General features: G+C 37.7%; 1 long non-coding RNA gene across 1 annotated transcript; it reads right to left on the bottom strand.

Annotated features, from left to right (window-relative positions):
- Window positions 1–14,352: 14,352 nt before the first annotated feature.
- On the bottom strand, window positions 14,353–16,532 carry LOC148208643 (uncharacterized). Its single transcript, XR_015788538.1, has 3 exons — window positions 15,781–16,532; window positions 15,655–15,694; window positions 14,353–14,667 (listed from the first exon to the last, which is right to left on the bottom strand). It is a non-coding gene; the product is annotated as an uncharacterized LOC148208643 (long non-coding RNA).
- Between the last annotated feature and the right edge of the window lie 2,534 nt (window positions 16,533–19,066).

The raw sequence follows: 19,066 nt of genomic DNA, 5'->3' as shown, positions 1-19,066 counted from the left end.
GCAAAGGGGGGTGAGTATATAAAAAATATACTCCGTAAGTAGCCCTCACCAATCACACACAAACATCATGCTCAAAAGTCATAAAGAATACATAGTCATGCTCTTCATTACATTATACAATCAACCATAGACACGCTCTATAAGACCAGGTGCTAACCACAACCATGTACAAATCAACTACCGTCCACGTGGCTCCCTAACACCTCAAGCACCGCTATGCTCATCTCAGCTATTCTAGCTTTCCAAGGCTATTTTGTTGGTAGTGTCGGCCCCTGACCATTTTTACCCAGAGCCCCGACACTACTACATCGACCCTCAGCCGTTTATTCCCAAAGCCTCGATGTCTTTACAATCTATTGGCCCTTGACCATTTTTACCCAAGGCCTCAATAGTTTTCCTTTCAAAAGACTCCTCGCATCGACCCTCGACCATTTATACCCGAACCTCGACGCTCATCTTTATCCAATATTGGCGTATCGACCCTCGTCCATTTTTACTCGAGGCCTCGATACCTAATTAGTGACGTATCAGCCCCCGGCCATTTATACCCGAGGCCCTGACACTCACCCATTCACTTCATAACGGAACCAGCTCTCATCGGAGTCCTACTTTATGCTTTCTTATACCATGACTCATGCATCACTCAGCTCGTCAACACAATTCAGCATGCTTCCATAATGTAAACATCATTCTAATAGCAAAACAATAAACCAAACATGCTTTCACAACCTATCAATTCTTAACAACAGCGTCACAGTGAGTTTAGTCATAACAGAGCATAGTCAACAATTTTTAAACGATTGGAGCCCAACACAACTAATCCAAGCACTTAATATCCAACATTCGAAGAAAACTTCCAACCTCCGTATTCAACAAGCATTGCTAGATATAATAAACACACAAGACACGCAAAACACTTCATGCAATTTCAGACAACAAACATCCCCACAATAAATCCACTTTAACGAGCATTCCCTGCAAACACACATCATTCCACAACAAATCTCAGCAACTCAACAATACAAAATTTCCACTATTATCACTGATGGATATTCAACACTACCCCAAGCATACAAACTAACACAAACGAGAGTTACCTACAGAATAGCGTATCAAAATTAATGTTAAACATCATCAAACAGCACAATGGCAACCAAATAATATACATCAACGCACGCACCCGCCCCTCGTCTACTTACCCAATGTCCTAAAGCTGCTAAGTTTGTCGAAGACTTTCTACTACAAAAGGAGTACGATCTCAAGGTTAGTAACGAATTAGAAGCACTTGAATATAATTGAAACTGAGTTTAGGAAGAGTCGTTACCTATTAACTCACACTAGAACAACTTAGGTTTGAAATGGGTAGACGCCGAGGAGGCTTGAGCTTCCGAATCCGGGTTCGAGAAGCTTCGAGCTTGCTGGTTCGATACCGAAAAGTAATGGGTAACTTAACTCTAGCTTCGAACAAGGATGGGTATCATGAATCGAGCTCCGATTTGGTATGGGTAAATGCCAAAATCCGTCGGAATACTTCTGCTCGCTTTGAGATCACAAAACGGGTCACCGAAGCGTTGATTCACGTGTTGGTCGCGGGTTCGTGGATCGTTGAGGGGTCGTGGGTAGAAGGGAAGACTACAACTGGTCGTCGTTCGCTAGTGGGACGTCAGATCTAAACGGAAACGCAGTTGGTTTGTCGGAGGCTTTCCGAATCTTATTGACAGTCGCTGATACCGTCGGGTTTCGAAGGAAAACACGCCGCCGCCGCCGGATCGAAGCTCAGACTGTTGTGGACTGCTGCAGAAGTGTCGTCGCGCCGCCGGTTCTGATTAGAGCTTGTTACCGGCCGTCGAACTCCAACAGATCCGTTCAACAACGCGGGTGGGTGCTGAAATCGCGTGGGTCTCGTCGCACCGCCGTAGAGAGGGATGTCAGAGTTTGTTGCTACCACGTGCGCTGCTGTGGGATGCTGACCGGAGGAGAAGAAGAAGAGAGTGGGTGGGTGGTGGCTAGATCGACAAAGGGAGGGAAGGGGAAGAAGAAGAAGATGGGGCTAGGGTTTATTTTATCTTTTCCCTTTGTTTTAAAACCAAACCAACCCAACTAAAAAAAACCAGCATAAACCAAACCCAAAGAAAAACTCATCCCAACCTGAGATAAAACAATCACGCGCGATACGATATACATAAATTTAATTAAAATTAATTTAGAATTTAATGAAAATCTCCTAATTCGAGACTAAACTAACCTGAAGGACACGGGGCGTTACATCGAACCTGTCGGGATTCCCAGCAGGTCGAACCTCGAGCAGGTCAAACCTCGGCTTTTATACTTAGTCTTCTTACTGGTCAAACCTGGTCTCCTCGACAGTTCGAGGTGGACTTAGGACACTTTATTCCTTAAACACCAATGAGCGTCCTCCACGTGTCCAAGGCATTTTTACCCCCAAACAAAATTTTCTGAAGGGGTATCAAAGGAGGCATCAGACGCCTATTTCAAGCTGGTTTTCTTCCGTTTTTACCTTTAATGAAACGTAGGTTACAAGGTATTTTGATGAGTTTTCTGCCTTCATACATGTGAAACAAGTGTAAAAGAGAGTGTTTGAACTAGAATAAGTCAATCAATGGGGTTGGAAGATAGTGGTGGAGATCGTTTTTCTCACCTACCTAACCAACTGCATGTTACCTATAAATTATGGCTTTCACTCATTCATTTTCATCAAGCTTCCTACCTTCCTTAATCAGTTTGTAAGCTTCTTTAGAATTCTTCTTCATCATAATTAAGGATTCTATTGTTCTTTGAACTTTTTTTAATCTTAATTTAAATTCTTAGTCGTTTTTCGTAGCTGTAATTTCCTCTCTTGTGTTTATTCATTGTACTTTCACAAACCTAAATTTATAAAATTCCAGCATTATTATTCTTTTTATTCTTGTTCTTACGTTGCGAGAATATTGTAATCACACATTATTATGGAATAGAACGAGTTTTTGCTCCCTTAAGCTCGAGAGAGAAAGTTCATTCAGATTGCAAACTTCTCATCTACAGCTTGTTCTTAATCTTTAGATCTTAAATAGTGTTTTCCTGTTGCAAAACCCTTGCAACCTCATGATGGAAAACATGTCTCTTGCTAGGGGATCCAATGCGAAGGCAAATGTGAGCAACGTTCAAAAAATTTCATGCTTGTATTACTAAGGGGAGCATCACTATGACTCATGCCCGGGAAATCTAGCATCTTTGTTTTACTTAGGGAACCCTGTAGGTATTAGGAATAACCATTACTCCAATACCTACAACCTGGGGTGGAGCAGCACTTAAATTTTAGCTAAGGTGGTAAGCAAAGAGGGCAGGTGCAATCAGGAAATTCAAATGCTTTAGCATATCATCAAAAAGAAAATTATCCTCCTAATTTCTCAGGGCAAAACCAACTTATGACACCTAAGCAGTTGCGTGACGCCCGAGAGGAGGGGTACATGAATGAACCGATACCACATCCGAATGGGAGGGATCCTCAAAACATCGAAGAATGCTTAAGAAAGCCTTAAAAGAATTGATAGTCACTATCTATACCAACAAGGTTCATCTTCCTTTTCGGTGGTGCAACCTTTTTGGTGGTGCAATCGTAAGAACTCCAAAGTTTTTTTAAAATCTGATTTTTTATTCTAATACTCAACTTTTTTTTTCTTTCTCGTGTTTATCTCTAAAAAATTTATTTTTTCTCTCTTTAAAATTTTAATATTTTGAATATTTATTATAATTTGTCTCTTTCTCATGTTTATCTCTATGTTTTTTTATATACTTCTTTTCAACCGGATCAATTTCATTTCTCTGTCTAAAAATTTAATATTTTCCGAACTTTTTTCTTTCTAAAATTTCGTCTTTTATAACTTTTCTTTCTCTTCCTAATCTATTTTTTCTTCTAAAAACTATCTCTTCTTTTCTCATTCATTTTTTTCACTATAACATTTATTTATCTTTATATTTATTTAGTTTCTCTAAAAATTATATTTTGAATCTTGTTTTTATCTCTAAAATTTTTTCACTATAATTTTTCTCTTTCTTTCTAATTTCTTTTTTTCTTTAACATATCTTTTTCTCTCGACTTTACTTTTTTCTCTAAAATTTTTCTCTTTTTGTCTTTAACTTTTCTTTCACTCATTTTTTTCTAAATCTTTTTATTTATCTCTCTAAAATTCATCTTTCAAAAATTTATTTACATGCTTCTAAACTTGTATTTTCATGTCTCTACATTAGGGATGACAAAAATTTCCGTAAGGTCGAGTCCCAAAAATAGGAAATGCATGTCCCGACCCTATTCCTGATTCCACTTTTTAAATAATTAATATATATTTATTACATTTTTTTATTTTTTAAATTCTAAAAATAATTAAAAACAATTATAAAACCGGTAATTTTTCTCGAGAACATTTCACAGACCGAAAAACGAAGTGGAGACGGGGATTAAAAATTTTCACGAGAACGAGAATGTGGGAGAGCATCCTCACTCACACCCATACAATTGTCATCTCTACTCTACATAGAATTTTCTCTCTATTATGTATTTTCAATTTTCTAACTTTTTAAAAACAGAAAACTAGTTACCAAACATGTTTAGTTTTCTGGTTTTTAAAAACAAAAAAAAAACAAAAAATGGTTATCAAACATATATGGTTTGTTTTTTAAAAATAGAAAAACCAAAAACCAAAAATTAAAAACAAAAAAAACCAAAAATAGAAAACATAAATGATTATCAAACGAGCCTTAAATTTATGTTTTTCAATTTCATAGTAGAAGTTCTTGCTTTCTCCTTAGTTTAGGTTTTAGTACTGACACCCTAGCATCGCCCTATTAGCACTAGTTATAAACCACGAGTACTTAGTTGATCTAGAGTCTACTTTAGTATTAATCTGTTGGACCTTCTACCCTTTTAGATGCTAACACTCTTTGAGCATCCATTACATACCAGCTTAGTGAAAAAAAAGACTCTTCCAATTTCATATTTTCTTCACTGCTAGTTTGAGGGTGTATTGGAGCAGCATTGCTTTATCTTAGCCCACCTTAGCTCATTTTTGTACAAGTATGAATCTTTTTAATCCTGTAATTCAACCCTTAAAAAAAGTAATATTAAAGAGGCTGCATGATTAGGAAGGGCTAGTAGCCTATAGTTGAAAAATTAAACCACTAATAAAAGAGCTAGTGGGTTTAGATAAGTGAAATGGAGTATGAGAAATGAGTCTCTAGGTGAATCGGGATCTTGAAAAGGAAAGTATGTGGATGGTAGAGTGTAGGGAAATAACCTTTACTAAAATTAGAGCTAGATCCAAGCTACTCTCTTTTGTTGGCTAGGCATAAGCAGATTGAATGAATTGTATAATGTGTTTACATTACAGATGAACACAAAAAGTAAATCATGATGCAAGATATGGTTCTCAGTAGGGCAGAACTTTCATTCAGGGTGTTAGTTGTAGTTTTGCTTGAGATAAGCAATATCTTAAGTTTTAGGGTGTGAGAACCCTCCAAAAAAAGGTTATTTTGGCAAATTAATGAGCTAAAGTGAGTGCAAATAGGGAAGTCCTAGTCATAAAAGCACCTTAAAATGAGAAATTATATAGGAAATAGAAAAATCATATCTGAAATCTTTATTTTGCTTAATGTTGATAAATTCTTGCTTATTTCTTTTGTTTTTTGGGCTGATGGTGTAGAATCTAGAAGCATTAGTAGCAACAAGGTTTAGCCAAATGAAGAAGCTTCAACTCCCAAAGCTAGAATGCTAGAATGTCGGATGCTACAACATCGCTTACTACAGAAATTCTTGGGCAGCACAATAACTTTTTAACTCACGTAGAAATATTTATGTCCGTACAGTTTCTATATGTTGTCCTAAAATTAAGGGGCAGTATAAAAGCTCTTTATACCTCAGCTGCCACAACAGATCCCAAGGAGTGATCGTTGTCCAAAAAGCTAAAAAAAACAAAGTGTTGACATTGCATTTTTGGAGTAGAACCTAACAGAGGAAAGGATTTGCCCACTAGTTTTCGAGCTAAGTTGGGAGCTCTTTCGTGTATTTCTTCAGTTTTCACAAAAATGGGTTGTTCCCTTCTTTTACCCATTATTTTTTCCCGTACTCATGAGCTAAACCTCATTTTCAGGGGGATTGTAGTTGTATTTTGTAAATAATAATATCGTAGATCGATTTTAAGCTAATAAGTAGAGTTATGTTTATTCTTTCATATTTCCAGACTTGTTGGCTACTATTTTCAAATTTCTAGCTCTTGTATGACTTGGAAAAGTGAATGAGATGTATGTTAAGCTTTACCTTTTATTAGGTTGTGAATGCTTAGGAATGAGATTTGCCTAATTATACTTGATAAACTTTTTGAAGGTCTGATTAAAGGAATGGAAGTTGTGAACAATCGTGTTTGGGTATCTCAAAAGAGAGCCATGTCTGTTTAATAATCAGCAAATTTCATTTGCTAGAGCATCCTCTATGTGGAAGATACTGCAGTGTAGTAATCTCCCATGTTTCCATTTTGATGCTAGTGTTTCCTGTTTGTTATTGCATTCAGTGTCCCAGCATATTTTATTTCTATCATTTTAATCATCCTTGCTTTTACTTGTGTTTTGTTTATGATTTCTTGTTGTTATATAGTTAATATCTCTGATTATTGTATATTAGTTTGATACGATTGGTATTCTTAAGCATATCTTGAAGTACTAAACTCAGTACCTGTGGATTACTAAACTCAGTCCATGTGGATTTCGACCTTGTTAATGCTACAATTGACAATTATAGTGTACACTTACATTTGGTTTAACGTGATTGCGTGAGAAACCAAAAAAGCCCCTTTGAAACTATATAGGCTTCTCTGAAGTTTTCACCATTTTCTTCTGCCTCTCTACTGTAAATCTCTATGGCTACTCTATGTTAATTTCTTCCTCCAGATCACCATGAAAAATGTTGTTTTTACATCTATTTGATCTATAAATAAATCTACTTCTGTCATTATCGACAATACAATTCTAATGGTAGTTAGTTTAATTACAAGAGAAAAAGTTTCATTTAAATCAATACCTTCCTTTTGTTGAAAGTCTTTGACTACAAACCTTGCTTCATATCTTTTGTTGCAATCAGACTCTTGTTTGATTCTATACACCCATTTATTCTCCAAATCTTTCTTATCTTTTGTAACTCAACAAGTTACCATTTCTAATCTATTTAAGAGAATTCATCTCATCTTTCATGGCTAACTCCCACTTGATAGAATCTTCCGGCTTAACCGCTTCTCCATAACATTCAAATTCATTTATCAGTCACTAATATACGATTTAAAGTAGAGGAATACCTCTGTGGTGGTCTAATAGTTCTGCTAGATCTTCTAACTACAGTAGGTGGTGTTTTATAACTTCTTTAGTTTCCACAACTGGTACATCAGGCTCTACAACTTATTCCTCCTATTCACATCTAGTTCCTCATGAGTATTTGTACTATGATCTTCAATTCTTGTTGTCTTGGTCTCAAGTCTAGGAAGATTTATGTACGTAATCTTCTTTTCTTTACTTCCATCTGACTCTTACTTTCCTAATTTATCATTTGCTCTGTCCTTGTACAAAATTTCCTCATTAAAAATCACATTCTTGCTTATGATAATGTTCTTATTTTGGTCATCTCAAAACTTGTAGCCAATCTCAGCTCCTCCATACCCAAGAAAATAACACTTGGATTTAGCATCCAGTTTACTTCTATCTGCAGCATCAATGTGAAGGTAAGATACACAGCCAAAAACCATTAAATGAGAAAGGTTAACCTACTTACTGCTTCAAACTTCGTCGGGCAATTTGAATCTACTGATGTGTCGGTCTTCTATTGATTAGATAGGTTCCAACGTTGATTGCCTCTACTTAAAACAACTTAGGTAATCTCGCTATAATCTTATGCTATTGGCACGCTCATCTAACATTCTCTTCATTCTCTTGACTAGACAATTTTGTTGTGGTATCCATTGAATAGTCTTTACCATTACAATTTCATTGTCTGCACACTATTTCGTAAACTCCTCATCAACTTATTCACCGTCATTGCCTAACCTCAAGATTTTAGTTCTTAGACCTATCTCCTTCTCAACCATAGTCTTCCATGTTTTGAAAACTGAAATTACATCAAACTTATGTTTGAGAAAATAAGTCTATATCTTCCAACTTGAGTTGTCTATGAAAGTCACATAGTATCTAAACATCAAAGAGAACAAACTTTATAATGTCCCTAAAATCAGTCTGAACTACATCCAATTTCGTAGGCTTTAGCGCTGCTTCTGTCTTTAAAAAACTGACACACTTCTACTTCCCAAATACACAACCTTTACACACCTTGTGTTTGAAGGGGATGTGAATCCCAGAGTAGAAGCAGTAGAACACGTTCTTGAATTTCTTTTGAAATTTAAAACATAGAAAAATATAAAACATGAGAAGAATGTTGGATTTTACCTTTGAAGACTCTTCTTCGTGTAATCCCAATGAGACAGCACCACTTGATCTTCCTCGCTATGTCTCTCGGTCGAGAATCCGGATTGTGGGATCCAATTATAAGTGATTGTTGGAAGTTTCTCTACCTTTAAAAGATAAGAGACACGTGCAAGCATACACAGTCACAAGTAATACTTAGGAGTAATCCAAGGTCGAATCCTCAGGAACTTGTGCTTTCAAAATCAAGTAATAAAGTGAAATAGTTCAAAAATGTAATTGTGGTTTATGACGAAAATGGTGACAACAATTTTTGTTTGGAGTTTCAAATATCAAGCAATTTTATAAAACACAACCTTTCTGCGTTCTACCTTAGTTTTGATGTAACATATGGAAGATACACCCTTTGGGGAAAATGCACCAGCCACAATTTGGTTAATCTTGGGAATATGAGTTCTACTCTTTCACGAACCTCTTTTGGTTGCTGCAGAGCCTAGGGTAACCTACAATCATATTTCTATGTGTGATTACAATCCTATAAAGTATTTATCAACTCATTTGCATTTATGGGTCAGAAAGCCTATGTCAAGGACCATGCTTATGTCTAAGTCACATCTCATATTGGTTTTTCCTATTATTTTGCCTAACCCACCCTCCTCAGACTTGGGTTTTAGTGCATAAATCAAATTCCTAGTGGGCAAATCCCGAGCATGTTCGAAATCAAATCATTTTGGCTAAGGCATTTCAAAAAGAGGTCAATAACTAAATTAGTGCATAATTAAAGGGAATAAAATGCACGAAAACATAATATAATGAATTTCCATTGAATGTAAATGAATAATAACGACGTACAAGGTGTTCTAGCTTAACTCTCTTCTCTTTCGAGCGTGAGGGGAGTGAAAACTCGCTTAAGAATTTAAAAAGAACATAATAGATGAAGAACGAAAGTAAGAACTTGAATTAAAAGCAATACAATAAGTAAAAATGTTAAAATACAAGGAAATAACAAATAGAACATAACTCCAATAAACTCCAAAGCTAAGAACGAAAATTAAAGCCATGTGAGACTAAATTGAGATGGAAAAAGGGATGCTGAAGTGTTGGGGGAGAGGCTCCTTGTATAGGCCCTCAAAGAGGTTGAATTTCCCACCATTTTAGGAGGAGATGTCCTAAGACTCTCCCAACAACCTCTCCTGGGCTTGGACTCACAATTTTACTTCATTTAAACACATTTGAAATGACTCCCTTGCCCTTCATTAAGTGAACGCACGTTTTGGGAAAGTTTACCACCAAAATTGCGCCAGGAGCAATTCCTGCAAAACAGAAAACAGTGATTTTCTTCCAAATTTGATCACATTTTTCTCACATTTTTCCTAAAGTACCATATGTTGCAAATTATCCAAAAATGTTCTATGCATGTTTTATTTTAAGAATATGTAAGCCTTTTTAGCTAATAATGATGGGAAATAGTTCATTTTTATGGTCAAACAGGCCTACCGATACACATTTTTGTAATAAAAAGTCAACCTTAACACATCCACAAACTTAGTCATTTGTTTGTCCTCAAGCAAAAACAACAACAACAAATCCAAAACAATCAACATGCTAGAAAGATGAATGATCAAAAATTCAAAGATTCTAAGTAAATGAATCATATTCGTCTCAGGAAGGACTCCACAAGCTAAACATCCTAACTTTAATCTCAAGCCAACATATCATGAACCATTCTTTGTTTTAAAAAAAAAAATGATTATAAATCCTCTTCTTTTCTAAAACACAAAACATTTTACAAAACCAAGGAATATGCACACTTTTGTTTTGATTCAAAAGTTCACATCAAGAAAACACGTGGACCGGCTACTAGCCCCTGAGATTTTCCACTCACTAACATCGGTTTCTAACCAAGCCACTCATAGAAACTCTTTAGGTAGCAACCCGGCATAAAATGATATCGATAATTATTTTCACGAAGTCACCTTTATATGTAGGCTACTACCTTCCAAGATGCTAACGCCACCCATTTAAAGATAAACGAATGTCTATAGTGGGAGTCGAGAAAAAGTAAGTGCATTTTCTTGTGGCTCATGTTTCTTACCACTCTTGTCTTTCTCTCACTTTTATTTTTCTTTTTTTTCTTGGACTCTTTTTTCATTTTTTTCCTTCCATATGTCTGTTTTTAATACGACTTTTTTTTTATTGCTTCCATTTTCTTTTTTACTCTTTTTCAAAACGTAAAAAGCATTTTCTTTCTAAAACAAAAAAACACAAACTGTCCCCCCAAAATTAAGGAAAACAGTGTCCTCACTAGGTAGAAAATTTTTGAGAGATGCAAAATTTTGGCACAAAAGGACAAGGGCTTCCAAAGTAATGAAAAAGTTTAAGTTTCAAAATAAAAAGAAGCATAACATGATTGTATAATCAAACAAAAAGTGGAAAATAACTTATGGTTTGATCATAAAACTAGAAAATCTAACCTATTCAGGCCCTTAAATATCCTCATTGACATGATACAACAACAAAGAACAAAGGAAAGCTTTTAATTAAAAAGATGAGCATGCTGATAGTTTAGAAAATATGTCATCGAAAAAGCTAAGGACAAACTTGTAGCTAGAACAAGGAAGCATGGAAAGTTTGAACTTAAAGCATATTGCAGAAACACAACCAACATTTCTTACTAACAGCACAACATCCCACAAAAACTATCCTAAGACTAAACCTACCTAAACAACTAATAAGCAAACTAAAAACACAAAAACATACAAGATCAAGATCCACAAATGCTTAATTCCCAAAGCAAAGAGAAAGAGAGGTACTCCCCTAATCATCATCATCATCCGAAGAATCATCGCCAATTGGTCGAGAAGACGAAGGCAAGCCAACCTTAAGCTTGTCGAGGAGAGAAGGTGCACCATCACCATATAGCTTCTTGAGGAACTCACAGGTGGCGTGTTGAGTAGCCAAGAGAAGATCGTATTTCGGCCTTAACTCATTGTATTATTTTTTCGTAACGATGCCTCAGGTCTAGGGATCTGCAGCGGTAGTGGAAGAATCTTCCTCATGAACAATCAAGTATCCCCAAACTCTCCTTATGGATGTGGCCAACTTCTTAGGCGTCACTATATCCTCATCATCAGCCTCCACCCCTGCTTGCAAACATAGCTCTGTTATTAGTCTAGGAAAAACAAGTGGAGCAACCATTTTCTCCGAACAACTCCGGATTGACGCGTACTCTAGTTAGTTTATCTTAAGATTTAAATTCGGTCTTTGGATTTTTCCCTTGAGTTGGTAATTAAATTCTTGAATTTCTAAGTTGGAGTTCTACTCTTGGGTTAAATTAAAATTAAGTTTAATTTTGTTGGGTTGAGATAAATTAAGTTTTCAAATTTTGGGAAGAGATTTTAAATTGAACCTTATTCCAACAATTTGGAAATTTAAATTTCCCTTTTTCATTTTATTCTTGAGTTTTAGAATTTAAGTTAATTATTTTTATTTTGAGTTGTTGTGAATTTTATCTTAATTATTAACGTGTAAGTTTGGGCTTCTTGTTTTGGGCCGTTGGTTTTTTTAGTTTGGCCTCCTTTAAAATTTAAGATTGGCTTTAGTTTTAAAACAAGTTGAGGGGTTTTCTTTTAAAATTGGAATGTTTGCTTTTTAGTTTTAAAGCATTTTAAAAGAAAAGAAAACTAAAAGAAACCCAACATCTTTTCCCCTTGCTTCTTCTTCTTCTTTCTTTTTCTTCCTCCCTTTCCTTACCCTAGCTGCTCAACCATCCCTTCCCCATCGGCGAATCAGGCAACAGCGGTGCACAGTGGCGCGACCAAGCAACCATGGTGATCTTTCACGCACCAACCCTTCATAAGGCTAGCTCCACCACGCAAGGTCAGATTCAGATCTCTCTACACGTTTTCGGTAGCCTCCAATCCACAGATCTACAGCAGATTCCGACGTCTTCCTCGCGAGCTCCAGCGACCAAACTTCATTTCGCATGACCCACGGTGGCCCGAGCTTAGCCACCAACAGCGATTTCGTACCAAGTGCGTCAGTTCGGTGGGTTTGCGGTGTTCGTGGCGGTACGGTGGTGTGTGGCGTCATCTCGGCTGTTTGATAGCAACCCACGACCCGTGGTAGCCTAGAGTCGGCAGCCCTTGTCCTGTCTTCAACATCCAGCAACGTCGATAGTGGATTCTGCGTGTTTTCCCTACTGAAAAACGCGAACAGCGGCGTTTTTGTGGTATTCGGCACCTACCTACACCTGTTCGAAACTCGATCTAAGTTACCCACGCTCAAACGAAGTCGATTTGGTGATAACGGACCCTTCAAACCTTCTTAGAATTGATTTTGAAGGCTGTAACGTATAATTAACTTGCTGTTTTTTTGTTTTTAATGCTTATGTTTGAGATTGACGCAAAACTTAAGGGTGTGGTTGTCTGTAAATAGCGCACGAGGGCGGGTGCGTGCGTTATTAAGTGTTATTGGAATGGTTTCATGCTGAATTTTATTATATTAATGTAACATGTATTTTGAAATCATTAGGCGTGGTTTGTGAACTACTAGTGAATATTGTTGGGTTGCATGTTGCTGTTCTTTTTTATATACATTATGAGAATGTATTGCTTTTGATTGTTGGATATGACTGGAAAGTTTTTGATTAGTATGGTTGGAAGCGATTAATCTTTGACATTTGAAAGCATGTTTGAGATGAAATGCATGTGTGTGTTTTATATTATTTAGTTTTATGTTTGCTTAGTTGGAAGTTGTTGGGTTATTGCTTTTGCTCTGTACGATGAAAAGCATGTTGAAAATTTATGCTGTAATTAGATGTGTGAATGGCTTATAGATGCCTTTGAGGGATTAGTTGGAGTTGTCTGAAGTGGTGGAATGAAGTAGTTGTTTGTTATTCTTTGATTTGTCTGAAGTGAAAATGCAGAATAGTCGTTTGGTTATTCGAATTCCTTACTATGGGTGACTTGGGAATTATGTGATAGAATGCTAGCAAAGGACTATGATTCGAATGTGTGGTCTATCGTATAATGATAAGATGATAGACAGGTTTCATGGCCTCGTGGACAATAGTCGAGGCTGTTACGTCACTACTGAGTGTCGAGGCTCCGAGTGCAAAAGGTCGAGGGTCAATAGGCCAGTTTTGGTAGAGATGAGTGTCGAGGCTTTGGGTACAAAAGGTCGGGGGTCAGCATAATGAGTCTATTTGATGGGCAGTAGAACCAATATGCCTAGTAGACGTCGAGGCCTTGGGTACAAAAGGTCAAGGGTCAATGCACAGTTCGAGACCTCAGGTATAAAGGTCAAAGTTGAACGCCAAGCTTTTATAGAGAAGTGTCGGGGCCTTGGGTACAAAAAAGGTCAAGGGCCGATACGATTCGAAGAGTTAGACTTGGAGGACTAACATAGTATGATGAGTTAGAAGTAGCTTGGAAGAGTTAGAGATCAGCGAGCCGTGTGGTCAAAGTTACGTGAGTCTTGATACCTTGTATGCTTGTGTGTGTTTATTGATAACTGTTATGACCTATCGTTGCATGATTATTAGCTATCGTATCTTGATGATAGTTGCGATTATGAGCATGTTATTTGTGTATATAGTTAGTGAGGGCTACTAGTGGGCCTTGTGGTCGGGGTTACTTTGATTGCATGTGTGGGTTAATGAGTGTTATGATTATTGATGCATGGTTGTCAATTTAATATTTTGTAACGAATGTTGTATTACTGAGTGTGTTGTTTGTGTGTACTTGAAGAGGCCTACTGTAACGCCCCATAACGTTTTACATTATTCTAGGTAACGTTAATTAAATCCCCTGTCAAATCTTATCTCTAAACTTGATATAAACAACTCCCTGTGAAATATTTATATAAAATAAAGCTCCAACTCTGATCAATTCACCAAAATTAAAACAAAAAAAAAACATCAATTCTATAAATTACCATTCAAACGTCCTCCGTGGACAACTCCATAAGGCAAATCCATTATTCCAGCTAAGCAAACTCAATGAATGGAAGAAACTAAAGAAACGACTATCCTGAGTCAAGGTAAACAATAGGTGGGAAACTCCCAACAATCAAATAGGACAAGTAATTTATTGCCAAAACGATAATGCATAAACCATCTAAACCTAAGCTAAGCGAAAATAACTACGCAGCCTATGGTCCTCTCTCGTCATGTCTCCTCCACGTCATCGCCATGGTCGCCAACAAAATCTCCACCTGAAAACAACAATTGCAGAGGGGGGGTGAGTATATAAAATATACTCCGTAAGTAGCCCTCATCAACCACACACAAACATCATGCTCAAAAGTCAAAAAAAAAAAAACATACATAGTCATGTTCTTCATTACATTATACAATCAACTATAGACACGCATTATAAGACCCGGTACTAACCACAACCATGTACAATCAACTACCGGCCACGTGGCTCCCTAACACCTCAAGTACCTCTATGTTCATCTCAACTGTTCAAGCTTTCCAAGGCTATTCTGTTGGTAGTGTCGGCCCCTGACCATTTTTACCCAGAGCCCCGACACTACTGCATCGACCCTCGACCATTTATACCCGAAGCCTCGATGTCTCTACAATCTATTGGCCCTTGACCATTTTTACCCAAGGCCCCAATAGCTTTCCTTTCAAAAGACTCCTCGCATCGACCCTCGACCATTTTTACCCGAGGCCTCGATACCCAATTAGTGACGTATCAGCCCCCGACCATTTATACCCGAGGCCCTGACACTCACCTATACACTTTCCACAAGAATCCAACGTTCCTTATCATAACCAACTCCACAACACCCCTATCCTGCGCACGGGGTCCGAAAACATGTTCCTATTACACCCACATCTCATAAGAAAATAATATGACTCGGACCAGCACGCTCACATCATAAAGAAACGTTTATATATATTTACTTAACCAGCACGCTCACATCATAAAGAAAACATAATCGCAATAATTCCATTTAACGAGCACCCTTAGTTAATATACATCATTCCACAACCATTTTCAGTAGTTTAACAAAACAAACTCCGTCATTATCACCGACGAATATACAACACTACACCAAGCATACAGATTAACACAAACGAGAGTTATCTAGCACAACAGCGTATCAGAATTCAATATTAAACATCACAAACAGCACAATGGAAACCAACTAATATACAATAACGCACGCACACGCCCCTTGTATACTTACAAACAATTGTCCTAAAGCTCCTAAGCTTGTTGAACACTTCCTAAAAGAAAAGAGTACGATCTCGAGGTTAGTAGCCAATTAGGAACATTTAAACATAATTGAAACTAAGCTTAGGTGAGTCGTTACCTACTAACTCACAGTAAACCTCTTGGGTTTGAAATGGGTAGACGCCGAGGAGATTCGTGTTCCCAAAATAGACTTCGAATGGCCTTAGGCTTGTCGTTCCAATGTCAAAACGCGATGGGTAATGCTGGTTTGGGTCCGATTAATGGTGGGTCAACACCGAAAGTCACCGGGAGGAATAAAACGCCGCAAATCTGGGCCGAACACGAGCTGGTCGCTTCTGTCCGAGTCTGAGAGACGTGTTGCAGGTACAGGGCGCCAAAAAACGACACGCCGAGGGGAATGGGGACGCCGCGGGTCTGGGCACGGGTCACCGGGTCGGGTTCGTGAGGGTTCGCTGCAAAACGCACTGCGCCACCGCCGGAACTAGTGTAGGACGCCGGAGCTGCCGCGAATCTGGTGCATAAACCGCCGCTGTCGTCGGAGGAGGAGTCGCCACCGACGCTGCTCGAAGACCGCCGCACGTGGAGGGGTTATTCGTGTCGCCGTTCGCCGTTCCAGTCGTCGAGTTTGCTGGGAAGGCGCCGCCGTTCGTGTCGTGCTCGAGGATTGCTGCCGCCGCTGGTTCAAGGTCGTCGCGGAGGTCGACCCACCGTTCGCCGCTGCTGCTATTGATCGTGTGCTGCCGTGGGATGCCAACCGGAGAAGAAGAAGAAGAGAGTGGGTGGGTGGTCGACGGGAATGAAACCACAAGGGGGGGCGGCTAGGGTTAAAGGAAGAGGGAAGAAGATGGTTTTTTTTTTTTAAACAATGAGGCCCACTTTGTAAAAATTTTGGATATTATCCTAAAATTAAAACCCCATAATAGACACCAAAAGAGAAAATTAAATCCAATACTTCAGATTAAGATTTAATTAGAAATCGTTCTCCAAAATTTGAAAACTTAATTTATCTCGACTATCTAAATTAAACTTAGATTCTCATTTATCCAAAATTAGAACTCCAAAATTATAACATCCAAGAATTAAAATCACCTGCTTTGGAAAAATTCCAAAGGCATTAATGATATCTTAAAATAAACATACCCGAGAACGCGGGGCGTTACACCTACTTACTGACTGAGTATTTTATATGCCCCCCTCATCCCGCAATTATTGTTTTCAGGTGAAGATCAGGTTCATGATGATGGTGATGCTGTGGAGAAGACTCGCGAAGGACCATAGCTAGCTTCCGTTTAGATTTAACTTGTCTAAAATAGGTTGTTAGGAGTTCTGGTTGAATTAGTTTATGTCCTCTATTTTGAGTATAGATTTGTGTAAAGTTAAGGGAGTTGTTAGAATCTTTTAGATGATTTTTCCTTTAAGTTTGGACTCCTGTAAAGATTAGGCATTTGATTTCGTTGAGAAGCTTAGGGAGTATGTTTAACGTTATTGGATTTGCTAACTTGGAAATGTTGAAGCATGAATTAATTGTTATGTTTTGGTGTTATTATCATAGTGGTTCAGTGGTAGCATGGTGGATTTATTTGCTTAGTTGTTTTGTTATTATCTTGCAGGGTTATGCTTCTATCGAGTAGGTTGTTTGTCTATAGGGTTATGCTTCTATCGAGTAGGTTGTTTGTCTATCGTCGTTTACTCGATTTAGTTTTATTTTGACTTAAATAGGAGAGCTATGTGTCGCTTGTCCACGGAGGACAAGTTGTTTCGTTCGTTTGACAAGTGCAGTGTTTACAGGTTTAAGTTGGGTAATTAAAAAGCTGAATTAGCAAACAAGAAGCTAAATTATTTAGGTTCGTTTAGTGGCCTTCATGCCCTGGAGGAAAGTATGGAGCAAGTAGGTTTAGTAATGGTCATCGTGTAAGTTATCAAAATTCGGGGGCGTTACAATCATCTGAGCCCGGGTAGAGAGAAAGGTTACATGAATGAACCGATACGACATCCGAATAAGAGGGATCTTGAGATGATGGAAGAATAGTCAAGAAATGCTTAAAAGAATTGATAGTCACTAACTATTCTAGCAAGGGCACATTCTCTTCGGTGGCTCAATCAACTCGTGTTGGTTTATAGGGATAGTCTACATTCTTTTAAGTAGCTCAGAAGAATACGGTGGTGCAGCCAGGTCGTAGGGACGTAGGGGAATACAAAGACAAATAGGTGTCGAATCCTGTTATTACTTTCTTCACATTTTAAAATGAAAGATTTATGAGAGGTTGATGTAATACTTGATGTTAAAATAAGATAAAATGATAACGGTTTCTCCTTACGTCAATGAAGAAATTTGATTGCTTTGACAAACCACCTGTTAGAACACTCTATGATGCGAGCATAAGTCTTAACAAAAATAAGGGTGAAAGTGTATCTCAATCTAAATACACAAAGATCATAGGTAATATCATGTTTTTAATGAACTACACTAGACCTGATATTTCATATGTTGTAAGTAGATTTAGTAGATATATACATAATCCTAGTAAAGAACATTGAAATGTTCTTCATCGTTTATTGAGATATTTGAGAGGTACAATGAATTATTGTTTGCATTTTAACAAATATCCTGTTGTGTTAGAAGGTTATTGTGATGCAAATTGGGTTACAGATAACGATGAGGTAAGCTCCACTAGTAGATATCTGTGCTAGTGTCCCTACATTGTAACTCACAAGCTGCCATAGGGATTGCCAAAAACAATGTGTACTATGGCAAGAAGAGGTATATAAGCCTGAGACATGGAGCTGTGAAACAATTGCTAAAGGGCGGAGTAGTCTCCTTAGAGTATGTGAAGTCTGAGAGAAACTTGGCAGATGCTCTCACGAAAGGCCTAACAAGGAGAGTAATAGTAGAATCATCCGCATGTATGAGATTAAAACCCTGATACATTAGTTGTAAATCCATAGCCCAGTCTTTGGGTGGTCTATTATTAGGCTTGATGGATTAGTAACAAAGTATTCATAGCTCAGTTGAGTGGTTTATCTTTGATAAACTTGATGAAGCACTGACGTGATTGTGAAGGTGGGGTCGCCTTCTATGAAAGAGTCTGGGGTCTCTTTCTAGAGCTTTCACGTGACTCAAGGTTCTATGTGCATGGCCATTAAAAGCACTTGTTGTTATATTGGGGAATCAAAATGAAGGATTAAAATGTGTTGTGGGGGTCTCAACCATAATTATTAAGAAGTTTAAAAGACAACTTACTTTCACTGCTTAGGTTGTTGCCTCGCTTCACTGTGTATTAATTCAAATCGTAAGATATTAATGTTTAAGTTTTATTCTTTTATTTGCTCAGAAATTGTTTTCCCTTCTTTTCCACTTTGTCATTCATGGGGACTCTTGGGAATGTCGGGATTTCACAAAAAAT

The sequence above is a fragment of the Momordica charantia genome (assembly GCF_013281855.1).
Source record: "Momordica charantia cultivar OHB3-1 chromosome 10 unlocalized genomic scaffold, Mcharantia_2.0 BLBB01000010.1, whole genome shotgun sequence".
NCBI classification, from domain to species: Eukaryota; Viridiplantae; Streptophyta; class Magnoliopsida; order Cucurbitales; family Cucurbitaceae; genus Momordica; species Momordica charantia.
This window is presented reverse-complemented; position numbering and strand designations above follow the sequence as displayed.